Raw genomic sequence first — 14,486 nt, 5'->3', positions numbered from 1 at the left:
GGTAAGGTTACTAATCAACGACTTCAAGGTAAAAAGAATTTTGGTCAACTTCGGCAGTTTGGCCAACATCATATTTTTAAAAGCCTTTGAGTGCATGGAGCTCGAAAAAAAGGATATACAGCCCGCCAACATACCCCTCATAGGCTTTAGCGGAGAAGTAGTTCGGCCCGTTGGTAGGGTGACGGTACTAGTTGAGGAGGGCTCACCTCCTAACATAGTTTGGTTTGATCACGACTTCCTAGTGGTCGCCACTCCCTCCCCGTACAATTCCATACTGGGTTGACCCATCCTGCACGCCCTTTGGGCGGACATCTCAACATATCACCTGGCTACAAAGTTCCCTACTGATGGAGGCATCGGAGTCATGTGAGGTGACAAACTGGAATCTCGCAAGTGCTATGTAGCCGTCCATAAGGCAAAAGGCAAGATTGCCGTCGACATCGACCTGGAGCCACTTCCAGAAAACACAGATGAGCGAGCTCAACCGACTAAAGAAACCATCTTGGTATCAGTCTCAAAAGTTGAGCAAAAAAAAAACAATTCAAATAGGAGCTCGCCTAACAAAACCGGTGCGCTCCGGCTTGGTAAGTTTTTTACTTAATAATTTAGATGTTTTCGCCTGGTTGACTGTAGAAATGTCTGGAATAGACCCTAAACTAATAACTCACAAGTTAAACGTTAACACTACAGTCAGACTAATCCAGTAGAGGAAATGGAAACTCGTCCGGAGAGATGGAAAATAGTAGATGAAGTAGGGAAGTTGCTCACCCCGGACTTCGTGAGAGAAGTCCAGTATCCGAGCTGGATCGTGAATCCAGTGTTAGTGAAAAAGGCCAACGGCAAATGGCACATGTGCATCGACTACACCGATTTGAACCGAGCCTACCCTAAAGACAGCTTCCCTCTCCTCTGGATAGACTACTTGGTAGATGCGACCTTAGGGTTCAAGCTGTTGAGTTTCATGGCAGCATACTCCGACTACAACTAGATCTCGATAGACCCAGTAGACGAAGAGGAAACCGCCTTCATAACCAAGATGGGCTTGTGCTGCTATAAAGTCATGCCCTTTTGATTAAAAAAACGATGGAGTAACTTTCCAACGACTTGTAAACAATGTTTTCTCAGATTTAATTAGAAATAAAGTTGAGTGCTATGTTGATGACACGGTTGTCAAGACTCAATTCTCAAATGGTTTAATCGTCAACCTGAACCTCATTTTCAATGTTTTGAGAAAGTACAACCTAAAACTTAACCTGAACAAGTGCGTCTTTAGTGTGACATCAAATCCAACCCAGAAAAAATCCAGGTAATACTAGATATGCGACCACCTAGCTCGGTTAAGGAAGTCCAAAAATTAACTGGTAAAATAGCCGCCCTAAGTCGATTTATGTCTAAGTCAGCTGGAAAGTTCTTACCCTTTTTCAAAGCAATAAAAAAAGAATCAAGACTTTGAGTGGGCCGAAGAGTGTCAGCTCGCCTTTGACGAGTTAAAAAGAGACCTTAGTTCACCTCCCATATTGACCAGACCTGAGACCGGGGATGAGCTTAAGCTCTACCTCTCCGCGAGTGATGATGTAGTCAGGTTAGTCCTAATAAGAGAAGTAGGAAAAGTTTAGTGACCAGTATATTATGTAAGTAAAGTCCTGCGCACCACTGAGACAAGGTACCTGGACATAAAAAAATTAACCTTCGCCTTAGTGTTAGCAGCCCGAAAGCTAAGACCTTACTTCCAAGCCCACACTATTGTAGTTCTGACCGACTGACCTCTGAGGCAGATCCTGCAAAACCCTGTGGTCTCGGGGAGACTCACGAAGCGGGCAATTAAGCTCAGTGAATATGACATCCATTACGAGCCGCGACTAGTGATAAAGGCACAGATCCTGGCCGATTTCATCATCAAGTGCACCTTTAGCTCGTGGACCCCTAAAGTTGTCAAGTTGGCATCCACATCGGAGGCTTCGACCAGCATAGCACCTGCCCTAGCTTGGGAGATACCGACCTGGGAAGAGGAGATACTCCATGTGGTGGCTCGTCCAACCAGAGCGGAAGTAGGGCAGGGTTAATACTCTATGGACCTAACGAAGTGAAACTAGAATACGCACTTCCGTTTTTATTCCGAACTTCAAACAATGAAGCCAAGTATGAGGCACTTATAGCCGGGCTAGCACTAGTAAAGGAAGTCGGGTCCAAACATCTCATGGTCTGTAGTGACTTGCAACTAGTACTAAACCAGGTGAATGGACAGTATGAGACTAGGGAGCCAGCCATGTCGCCCTACTTGGCCAAGGTGAGGGAACTCCTATCCAACTACCACTCTTGGTATCTCCATCAAATTCCGAGATCGAAAAACACAGAGCTCGATGCTCTCTCCAGGTTGACCAGCACAATTGACTCGACAAAAAGAACGGTCTACAAAGAAGACTTACCTCGCCCCTCCATAGAGAAGGTGGTGGAGGAGGTCGCCCAAGTAATGATAGCAGAGCCTAGCTAGATAGATCCACTCATCGACTATCTATGTCAGGGTACATTGCCAAAGGAGCGTAATGTAGCTCGGAGAATAAAACGACAAGCAACTCGCTACGTGATTGTGGATGAGCAGCTATACAAAAGGTCTTTCATGTTACCTCACCTGTGGTGTCTACGTCGAACTGAAGTAGATTGGGTACTGCATGAAATTCATGAAGGACTCTGCAGAGGACACTTGGGGGGCAGAGCCCTCACCCAAAAAGCTTTGCGGCAAGGGTACTACTGGCCCACAATGAAAGTAGATGCCATCGAATTGGTACAGAAATGCGATAAGTGCCAGTGACATGCCAACATCCGACACCAACCAGCGGCCGACCTAAAATACATGACCAGTTCGTGAACGTTCGCACAATGGGGAATCGACATACTAGGCCCCTTCCTGCCAACAACTGGACAGAGGAAATTTTTAGTGGTAGCAGTCAACTACTTCAAAAAATGGGTAGAGGCCGAGGTACTAGTCACCGTAACAACTCGAAATGCGTAGAACTTTTTTTGGAGAAATATCATTTGCATATTCGGGTTGCCAAGAGTATTAATCTTGGACAATAATAAGTTGTTCGAGGACATCAAGTTTCAAAACTGGTGCGCATAAATGGGTATAAGGCAAAACTTCACCTCGGTCGCCCATCCCCATGCTAATGGTTAGGCCGAAATAACTAATAGGGCAATCCTCCGTGGCCTTAAAGCTCAGCTTTCCCGAGCTAAAGGTATGTGGGTGGACAAGCTGCCCACTGTGTTATGGGCCTACCGAACAACCGTCAAAACGGTGACAGATGAAACAATCTTTAACCTAACATATGGAACCGAGGTTGTGATACCAACAGAAATGGAAGTGTCGACCTTGCGATTTGAGACGTTCAGCGAAGAAACTAACGAAGATGACCTATGGACCAACCTCGACTTGGTGGAGGAAGTTAAAGACCTGGTCTACATTCGGACTGCAGCATAACAACAACAGGTGGCTCGGTACTATAACGCCCGAGTCAAGAAATGCCAATTCAGAGTTGGTGACTTGGTACTCAGAAAAGTTGTGGTACCTGAGTTCGGTGTGGGAAAGCTAGGCCTGAACTGGGAAATCCCTTATAGAGCCTCCAAGGTAATAGTTGGAAATGCACACGAGCTCGAAACACTAGAGGGGAAGGTGGTACCCTGGGCATGGAACATAGACAACCTAAGAAAGTATTACCTTTGAGAAGAAGTGTTCTGAGCTGTATCTGTGAACTTGTAAAATTTCACCAAGGCATTCAAAACAACCTACCAACAGCTCGTCCATAAGAGCACAGAAGATAAGTTCGAGCAACAACAACTATGAAAGTTTTTACACTAAGGCATTCGACCAACCTAGCGATAATTCAACCGATCTAAACAACGGAAATAGGAAAGAATTATATCCAAAGGTAAACTACCAGATACGAAAGGCCAACCTAGCGGTAATTCAACCGTACAGGTGTGCAAAAGAAAACACTTAGTATTTCTGAGTTCGAAGATAAAGGGTACGCAGGCCCAAAGAAACAACTTATAAGAGCATGCAGGCTCTCGGAATCACTAGAGAATCAAAGTCACCAGACAGGTCGACCTACTATTTGTCATCGCCCCGCAGCTCGTCGCCGACACCACCGCCCTCCTCGTCCCCCTCCTTGCCATCTCCCTCCTCATCCTCCTCAGGAGTCAAGGGCTCCCCATCAACTTAATCAGTGAGTTCGTTAGGCACGCCACTCACAGAAAAGGACCCAAAGTTGAAGTTAGAGTGTAGCGTTTTTAGATAACGACGACAGAGCTTAAAACCCTTCTTCATTGAAGGGATGGCGTCCTTCACCTTTCTCTTTTCATACTTAGGGGACTCCAAGAAACGGGCGACGGCTGCCTCCTCAGCTCGATAGATGTCTTCAGTGTATTTTGTCCGCCCCTCCTCCAGCTGGCACGCGTGGGCAGCAATAGTGTCTTGAGCCTCGTTCAACTTGCATTGCATTTTGTTGCTCAACTCACAAAAGCATTGGCGATCCTCCTCCGAACTAAGCTAGACCTTCTACATCTCGGCCTGTAGTGCATTGATGTTCGCTTGCATCTCACCTCTCTCCTTCTGGCTCGCATGAACATGGTCCAATAAAACCTGTCTGATGGTGCTTGCTTGCCAAAAGAAGAAAAGCATGATCAAAATAGATGCTCCATAAACAAGAAAGACAGAAACCTTACAAGGAGATGAACCTGAACGATGTATTGAGTCAACCAAGCTCAGACGTCGATTGGGTCCAGGCCACGGTAAAAACGTACATCTTCATGAAGCAGCATACCCCTGGCCATAAAAATAGCTACACAAGGATCAGACACGTGGTCAAGTACAGAGACATTCATGTTGGGAACGAAGCGAGGAATATCCAAGACATGAGGGTCGGCCTCCTGCCCCTCTTGGATGACCTGAGGTTGGAAGGCAGTAGGACCTATAGAGTACTGGTCAGTACTCATTGGTTCATTGCCTCCCTCAAGGTCGACGACAGGTGGGGCAAAAGATGGCGACCTCACCTCAACACTGGTCGAGGTCCCCTCCATCGATGAGTGGCAATCCGCCCTTCGCTTCTTCCTGGAAGCCTTCCTCTCCTTGGTAGCCGCCAACATTGAAGCCATTTTCACCATATTTGAAAAGAGGAAAACAGAGTCAGCCGAACTAAAAAACTAGTAGAAACCGAATGAAAGTGCAAATGACTCCTCCACCTAGGTCGGGCCGAACTGGTAGGCTCCCTAGCTTGTGGTGACATGTCTTAGAGACCTGTCAAGCTGTAGGAATCCACAACAACCTGCGAGGAGAGCCCACTGACTTAAACTGATAATGTGTTACCAGCCCGAAATCTCCGGAACATTAATACCTTGACCGTTAGACCGGCCTACTGCATCGCACACCTCAGAGTTATTTGGGCAGTTCATAATCTCCGCACAGATCTTGTAATCAGCATATTAATACGCCCAACTAAGCAGAAATAATTCCGCGAGAAGAGGAGACCCGTTGTAAGAGGGCTTTGACCTCTAATACCTATATAAGACACTCATTTCTACTTGAGAAAGTACGCGCGATTACATACTCTAAAGCTCTCTCATCCTCTCAATGAACTCTCAAACACTCTCTGGCTTAAGCATCGGAGTGCCTACCCCGGGTAAAGACAATGTGGGCACTCTAGCATTCTCTCTTGCAGAAACACATCGGCTCGGCCACTTCCAACTCGCTCCTAACAAGGAATCTTCCGAGTCAACGTTTGAGTCACCTGACACAAGGGAGCAGCCAGATTGCACAATATCAGTTATGTTTAGCAAAAATCCAGAAAGCCACCATGAACTTCTCAAACCCCAAAACCATGGTTGTATTATAAAGCTATTATGAGTAACTTCTCTAGAGCACAGGAGTTCAACTGAACTTCCTCCAAATGTAGAAGCCATTACAAACAAGGCCTAAACATGAAGGCTGAAGCATGACACTTGGGCTTGTTCGCTTTTCGGTAAGTTATTTATTTGGGTAAATGCACTTACTTGGGTAAGTCTTTCCCAAGAAACACTTACTCGGGTAAGTGCATTTACACATGTTCGTTTATTTTCCATGTAAATAAGGAAATTATCATTTTGACCATAAAAATCCATTATTAAAACGGGCATTTTTGTCCCATTCAAGTGTTGGCAACTTTCCACCCCAAGTGGGAAAGTTATTTACCCACCTAGGAGATGGGTATCACTTACCAAATATGCTTTCCCTGGTCCCACATAAATCTAATAAAAGAACATGGGTTTCTTGATCAATGGGAATCAAAATCCCATTGACTAACTTTTCCCCCTCTCAAAATCCAAAAAAAGAACACCCCCTTGGTGTTAAATGGAGTGGAAAGGCCTTGACTTGTTCTAAAAAAAAAGGGTAAATTACAAAGACCCCCCTCTGTACTATGAGGTCTGTGACAAAGACCCACTGTACTTTGTTTTGCGACAAAGACCCCCTTGTACTATGACTGTGAGACAAAGACCCCCTTCCGTCCGAAAAGGCCATTGCAATATTTTTTAATCCCCATACTACTCTTGTGATAACCATTCGGACAATTGGGAGAAAAACACTGTTCATCTTCCCTGTCCTTCACGATATTACTATTCACATCTGTTCCTTCTTCTTCTTCTTTCTTTTTTTCTTCATTTTCTTCTTCCCCTTCTTATTGTCCATTACATTAGAAATCATCCACCAAGAAAATGGCCACTGAAGCTTTGCTTAACATAAACAAGAGAGGACACAAACATTATATCCAATCCATAGCTTCTGACTTGCAGGTAGAGGTATCAGAAGTGGGCTCTCCAATGTCAATCGCCTCGATGAGTGATGGGAAATCCTTACTGAACTAAGAATTTCTGAGTACTGCCACTTGAAGACGAAGATACAATCCCCTAAAGTAGGAGGATGAACCAGATATTGAAAAATGCAAGGTTTGAGAAGGGGAATACTCACCAGCCATTCCCTATGACCTTGATGGCCATCTTGTTTAAGCCTCTTCACGGCAATAATCATCCATGTTCTGGGCTTGGTAGCAGTAAGTGCATTTTCATTAATCCAACCCTTAAAATTTGATCCAAATCCCCCTTCTCCCAAAACACTGTCAGGCCAGAAGTTTCTTGTGGCCATTTTGAGTTCACTGAAACTAAAACTCTTGAGGACGGAATGATCTCTCCTGCACCACGAGGAGTTAGAGGCATAGAAGTAGCTGAGGAGTTAGTGGCCATTTTGAGTTCACCCCTGAAGAAGTTCATGTATTGAAGTCGGACAATAAAATAAACTAAAGAAAATAGAAATAACAATTTATTATTTACCAACTTAATTGTTGATCTAGACATTATATATCATAAACAACGATCAGTAAAAGTATCACAAAGAAGGAATCCAAAATTTTAAGCAAAACCTCCTTCTAAAGCATGTTAGAGATAAAAAACAAGGTTCCCAAACCTAGCGATTCGCAGTAGATATGAGAGAAGATATTCCACGGAAATCTAATTTCTAGGTAACAAAAATTCAAATCATTTAAACAGTCAATTAGGTGAACTGTTGTTCAAGCTACAACAGAAAATCAATGTTTCCGCTGGATGAAACTCACCCACCTAGAAGACAAAAACTATCAAGCAAATACACATACACACCAATCATTTTCTTCAGATAATAGGAAATTGAATCGAGATCCAAGGGAGTGTCAATGATCAGCGAGCGCGATGTTATAAAAGTTGGATTTATGGGGCTAAGCCGGAGCTCCAAAGATTTGACTATAGGCATAGTCACCAACAGTGTAATCTCAGTAGTCGGTGATCTCTAATGTCATGGACAAGAAGAAGGGGAAGAAGAAAATTAAGAAAAAAAAAGAGAGAGAGGAAGAAGAAGGAACAGAGGTGAACAGTAATATCGTAAGGTTAGGGAAGATGAACAGTATTTTTCTCCCAATTGTCCGAATAGTTATTACAAGGGTAGTATGGAGATTAAAAAATATTGTAACGGCCTTTTTAGATGGAAGACTAATGGAAAGTGATCTTTGTCTACTGGTCATAGTACAAGGGGTGTCTTTGTCACAAACCCCATAGTACAGGGGCGTCTTTGTAATTTACCCCCAAAAAAAAGTGAAATGACCAACAACGGGAGTAGTTCATTCCCCTCCCTTAGCCTCCCAACCTTGGTGGCAACGAGATTTGATCCCAGGTCTCTACTCCGACCAATCAGAGACCCTACCTTGTTGTGCTTAAGTTGGTTCATGGAACTGTAAATTCTTCATGGTATGGTTGATGGGCCTAACATGCACCTTATTGTATCATCACCAAGAATCCCCACAAATGTATATTATGGCCATGTTTGGGAGTGTTTATATTAAAAATAAGCGCTCATTGAATAAATGCTTAAAAACAAGTGATTATTCGAATAAGCACTTATTTGCATTTGGCATCCAACTTTTTCAAGTGTTTATTTTAAAAAATAAGCACTTATTTCAAATTAGGCATTTGGTAGTCTTTTTCTCCAATAAGCACTTAAATATGCTTTTGATGGGCCTAACATGCACCTTATTCTATTGTCACCAAGAATCCCCACAAATGCATACTATGGCCATGTTTGGGAGTGTTTATATTAAAAATAAGTGTTCATTGAACAAGTGCCTTTGCATTTGGCATCCAACTTTTTTCAAGTGTTTATTTTAAAAAATAAGCATTTATTTCAAATTGGGCATTTGGTAATCTTTTTCTCCAATAAGCACTTAAATAAGCATTTGTAACTATTTTATCCTTCAGTTTCTTTCAAATTTTCAAAGTATACCCTTATGAAATTGCTTTTATAAAAACACTTTTTATGAAAGCACTTTTATAAATATGAAAAGTAATTTTACATGAAAGCACTTTTATAAAATTCATCTAGGGATAATTTTGTAACCGGTATTTTAAAATTCAACTAGAGATAATTTTGGAAGAAAAATTGAATAAGTGCTTATACAATAAGAATTTTAAAAAAGTTAGAAATTTGGGGGTTAAAATATAAGCCCTTATTTTTAAAATAAGCACTTATTTTGGGCTTATTTCCAAAACACCAATAACAATAAGTGCTTAATGGAATGGTCCCGACCCACATAAGTACTCCCAAATATGGCCCTATGTAATACTACAAAAAAAAGTTATCACAATGTTTAGAAAAAAAAAACAAATAAAAAATGAAACCATTTTTTCCCTTGAGATGGTGGGATCAACAGTCAATCATCCAGGTCAAACAGATCAACCTATGACACCATAAATCATATATAATAAAAATAAAAAAAATATGAAAACTAGAAAAATGAATAAATTTAGAAAATCTATAGAAAAATTGGGCATGTCTTAACTCCTAATATTATAGTTTTTCATCCAATGCATTAAGCAAAAATAAGCTTAATATATGAGAATTATTATTATTGCTAAAAATACAGAGAGAGATCTAATGTATTACCCATAAGTTACCAAATATGTCAATTGTAAATTGTCAAACAATCCACCCATGAAACACAGATAGATCAGTAATAGAAAGTTAGAAACAAATAAAACTAAACTGATGTTTTCTATTATTGGCGTGCCCATATTTGATTGAGGATCACAAGGGAGGAGAAAACTTTAACAGTTTGAGATAAATAGTATGGGCTGTTAGGGCTGTTCATAAATAAATTCAAACCGACCAACCCGACCCGACCCGACTCGATTTGGCCGGTTTTTCTTCACCACCGGTCGATTATGTGTTAGAAAGATGGGTAAAGCGATAATTCAGTTATCTATAAATATATTCTCATTGAAATATTATATATAATATGTATATTTCAGTTATATGTATATATAAACCAACCAGGTCAGTTTTGCTTAATAGAGGGTCAGTTTTGGTTTAATCTTTAGGTAACCCGACGAAGTCGAGTCGGTTGAAAAAAAACTAGTAAACCAACCCAACCCGACCTGTGAACAACCCTATGGGTTGTTAGGGTGTTAGGGAGCTTTTCACACATTACCCTATTCAACCACTTGTTTGTTTTTAGGGTCATTTATTAGAATACCCCCTAAAGTTTTGTAGATTTATTAAAACCTATCCTATAATTAACATTTTATTAAAGCACCCCTATGATTTGTAACCAATTTACTTAATCAACCTTATGTTAACAACTATTTGTATTGCCGTCTACAAATGGCTATGCTTTTTCTCCTTAATACAATTAGAAATAGTCATATGACCACTTAAACTGAGTGGAAAATGTTTAAAGGCACAAGTCCATCGTTTATTTCAAAAGTACCCCTAGTGCTTTTGAAAAAACAAAATTGAATTGAGTAGTTGCGCACATTTTACCGGGGGATAAAAACTACATTTTGATTTTTTTAATTAAATTTGTTTAAATGAACATTAGAGTCAAAACTATCATTTTTCACTTCTATCTAGTGGAAAGTCAATTAAGTAAATTGATTGCAAACTATAGGGAGTGCCCTTGTAAAACACAAACTATAGGGTAGAGTAACTTGTGAAACTTTAGGGGTGTTTTAGTAAATGATCTTTGCTTTTAAGATTAAAAGAGGAGTAAGGCAAATTACTCTTTTACTCATGGTAACAATTTCATATTTACTCGAGACCAAATCAGTCCCCCACAACGTCCCACAACACATCCCCACCGTGTATTGGGAACATCTCCCGATGATAATCCCATAAATGATGATGCCATCATCGGGAGATATTCCCAATACACGACGGGACGTGCTGTGGGAGGTTGTGAGGGGCAATCTTGTGGGGGGGCTGATTTGAACTCTATTTACTTGCCCTTATGGAAGATGTTCCCAAATGCACTATTGGGATGTATAGTGGGATGCGTGTAGGATGCACTCTATGGAGAGTCCGTCCAAACTCGTGAACAACCAAATTTTTTTCTAGAGTAGGTCATAGCGAGTTCAAATCTACCCTCAACATTGTCCCAATGGTGCACATTTGTGGAGATGTTGGAGATCACACTAGAGCCCTACATGCACATCTCGGTGTAATTGGGAACATCTATCTCCTGTACTTGTCATCATCAGGAGATGTTTCCAATACATGGTTGGGAGATCAAATCTGCACCCCTAAAATTCCCCACATGCACATCTTAGCGTGCATTGGGAACATCTCCTGAAGTTGTCAATGGGAGATGCTTCCAATACATGGTTGGGATATGCTATGGGGCATTTGTGGGGTGCACATGTGAATTCCATGGTTGGTATGTGCTGTGGAGTACCCCTTGTGAGGCGCTAATGTGAACTTGAGATGTTCCCAATGCATGGCTGCATTGCCCTATTGGGAGCAAGGTTCAAAATATCGATACTTTTTTTTAATTTTTTTGCACAACCGGTTCTGGTGGGCCGGTTTAAGGCTCCTCCACCCCCTGAACCGGTCAGAACCCCGATACACCCTTTGCGTATTGAGGAGCTCCCGGAATGATACGTATCGGCCAATACAAGTCGATACGTGTCAATACTTTGAACCTTGGTTGAGAGCATTTTATTGGTAATAAATCACTATTCAGTCATAGCAATGTGAACTCCCATATAGAAATGAGTTGCTTGGAGAACTAGGATTTGCTCCTCACATAGCGCACCTCACGCTGACCAGATTTCCCCTCACAAAATTGATCTTCACATGCATCTCCCGTAAATGTTATTTGCAGTCCAAAGATTTTACCTTCAATTGTTAAAACGGTATTTACAGGGTAACTTACTGTTTGGCATCGATGATGATTTCTCTTTGCCAATTATGATTTTTGGATATCGGTGATTTTTTAAAAAATCACCAAAAATTGTTATTTGGTATCATTTATGTCATGTAAGCCATTTTTTGAGAAATCGTCTTTTAGTTTATTTGGTATTGATTCTCAAGGGCTGATTATTTTTGTATTAGAGTAATTATTCAATGCCATGCCATCCTCAAAAATCGGAAACAACTAGAAATAAGGAAATTACCAAAAAAAAAATTTATCCCTGAAAAAGGGTTGTTTTCAAGAATCGATTTTAAGTTTATTTCCTAAAAATCCCCAAAATCAGCCAACCAAACAGAAATTTCAACTTCAATTCCTCTAACATTGATGTCCATCCGACATAACAGTGATTTTCAAGAAATCATCATTGATGCCAAACATCACATTTGTGTATGTAGTTGAACTGGAGTTGTTCGATCCATTGTTTTAAACCCGCTAGTTGAATCATTTGAACTGTCACGTAGTTAAGAGAGTCTAAGTCTTGTTTGAATGAAACCTAGCACTTGGTAAAAAATTGTTGACCTAGTCAAAAGCTTTTCGATCAGGGTGGTCTAATCATTGACCCATTCAACCCAATCACCGGATCCCGTGTTGAACATTTAATGTATGTACAAACTTTTAGAGGCCATAACTTTGCGTATGACGTCTAATTCGGGTGTTTTTTTTAGAATTTGGTGGGTAATTTTTCAAAATCTATGTGTCCCAAGGCGCCATGATTTCCATGAAAAAAAAAGCTTTTTTGGGCCTCATATTGCAATATTTAGCATTTTTATAAATAAAAAATAAAAATGAATTTAAATATAAATTAAATATGAAATAATAAGGACAAAAATATAATTTGAACAACTATTTTTCTTCTTATTCAAATCCCTTTCATTAAATCTTATAGTTAAGGTATTAACTCCCATTAAGATTTATTGAATCATTTCTTGACTAGAATACTCTTATTTATGAATTTTGTTTCTCTCTGATCGCACAAAATATAATATGAAGTACTATATTTCTCCTAATTTAAGCGTAGAATTTTTGTTTGACTAAAATACTCCAAAATTTGATTTGATTACTCACTAATTATAAGAACAAAAATGTAATTTGAACAACCTTTTTTCTCCTCATTTAAACCCCTCTCATATTAAGTCATATATTTAAAGTATTAACCCCCATTAACAATTGATTTGTTGATGATAGAAATAAGATAAAAAACTTAAAAACAATGCAAAAAAATTTTTTTTTTTCTATTTGGTGATGAGCTAACAATTCAACCTTTTGGGGTCAAATATGTAATCCCTTGATGTCATAATTAAATAATAATAATAATAATAATAATAATAATAATAATAATAATAATAATAATAATAATAATAATAATAATAATAACTAGATATTACTCCAATACCATCCCAATTCTTAAGGTTGCATTTGGAATCAGTGTAAAACGTCATCAGTGTAATTTACATTGAACTAGAAAGTGACCGTTGCTTTTTTGAAAATAGTGATGGGTGGAAGAGTGTAAAGTTTTACATTGATAAAATCACTGTAGTTTTACATTGGTTATCAATGTAAAACTTTAGAGTTGATGAGGTTTTAGATCGATTATCGATGTAAAATTACACTCCATCCAAACTCATGCAAAACTGATCTAGAATGTAGTTTTACATTGATAATAATTACACCCTCTTTCCAAATGCATACAAAACCGAACCAATGTAAAATTTACATCGATTATTGATATACATGACATCCAAATGCAGCCTAAGTATCTAATCAAAAACATTCATGACATGCCACGCGGGCTTCAAATAAAATTTGCCACGTGTCAAAGAAAGGATTCTTAGGTAGTGTAATCGGATCAGGCCCCGCCTAATGCCATCCAGATTTTCGGACAGGCATCTAGGCTCGACTCGACGCAGCGCTGGTCCATTGGCCGAACTCCGACTGAGTCAAAAGTAAACTGGTATAGACGGGCGGTTTGATCGGGAGTCGGGACCAGAAATTGCCACTTCAAACTCAACTCATCTGTGATCGAGTCAAAGTAAACTTTTTAGCTTCATTTTTTTCATAGGCTGCTGCCTGTTGGGCATGACCTTTAAACTTTGCACCACGGTCACCAATATTGCTGTGAATGCTGTCAGTGTGATGGTCTGGTCCGGATTACAATAAATCCAGTCCGACCCGATAGTTTGGTTCGGTGCGATTTAGAATAGATCTCAGACCAAGACTAAAACTAGTAAAATGTGGTGACATTTTTCATACCAAATTAAACCACTTTATTACGGTTTAATACGATTTAGGTCCTTCCATTCAGTATAATCCAATTAAAAGGCCGAAGCAACATATATGCTTGGATAAATAATAAATATTGCCTTTTAGTCACCATAAAATCATTGAATCATTTTAATTGATATGTTAATTTGGTTTGAATGAGTGAGTGCTTCGATAATTTATTTTATCGTATATTTTTATATTATATAAAATATATTATATATGTTATTATATGTGTATTTATATTGTTATACGATTTATGATTTGGTTTAGTTTTTAAGATTCAAAAAACCAAAAATAAACCGTTTTAAGTTTATAATAAATCAAACTGCAAATTGCGGTTTGGTTCAGTGTGATTTGGCGGTTTGAATGGTATATTGAACACTTTCAGATTGTAATTGAATTGAGTTCTAATTGAATAGAACCTTTGGA

This window comes from Nelumbo nucifera, chromosome 6, assembly GCF_055504915.1.
Source record: "Nelumbo nucifera cultivar China Antique chromosome 6, China Antique-T2T, whole genome shotgun sequence".
In the NCBI taxonomy this organism is placed as follows: domain Eukaryota; kingdom Viridiplantae; phylum Streptophyta; class Magnoliopsida; order Proteales; family Nelumbonaceae; genus Nelumbo; species Nelumbo nucifera.
The sequence above is the reverse complement of the archived record's forward strand: the minus strand, read 5'-3'. Positions refer to the sequence as shown.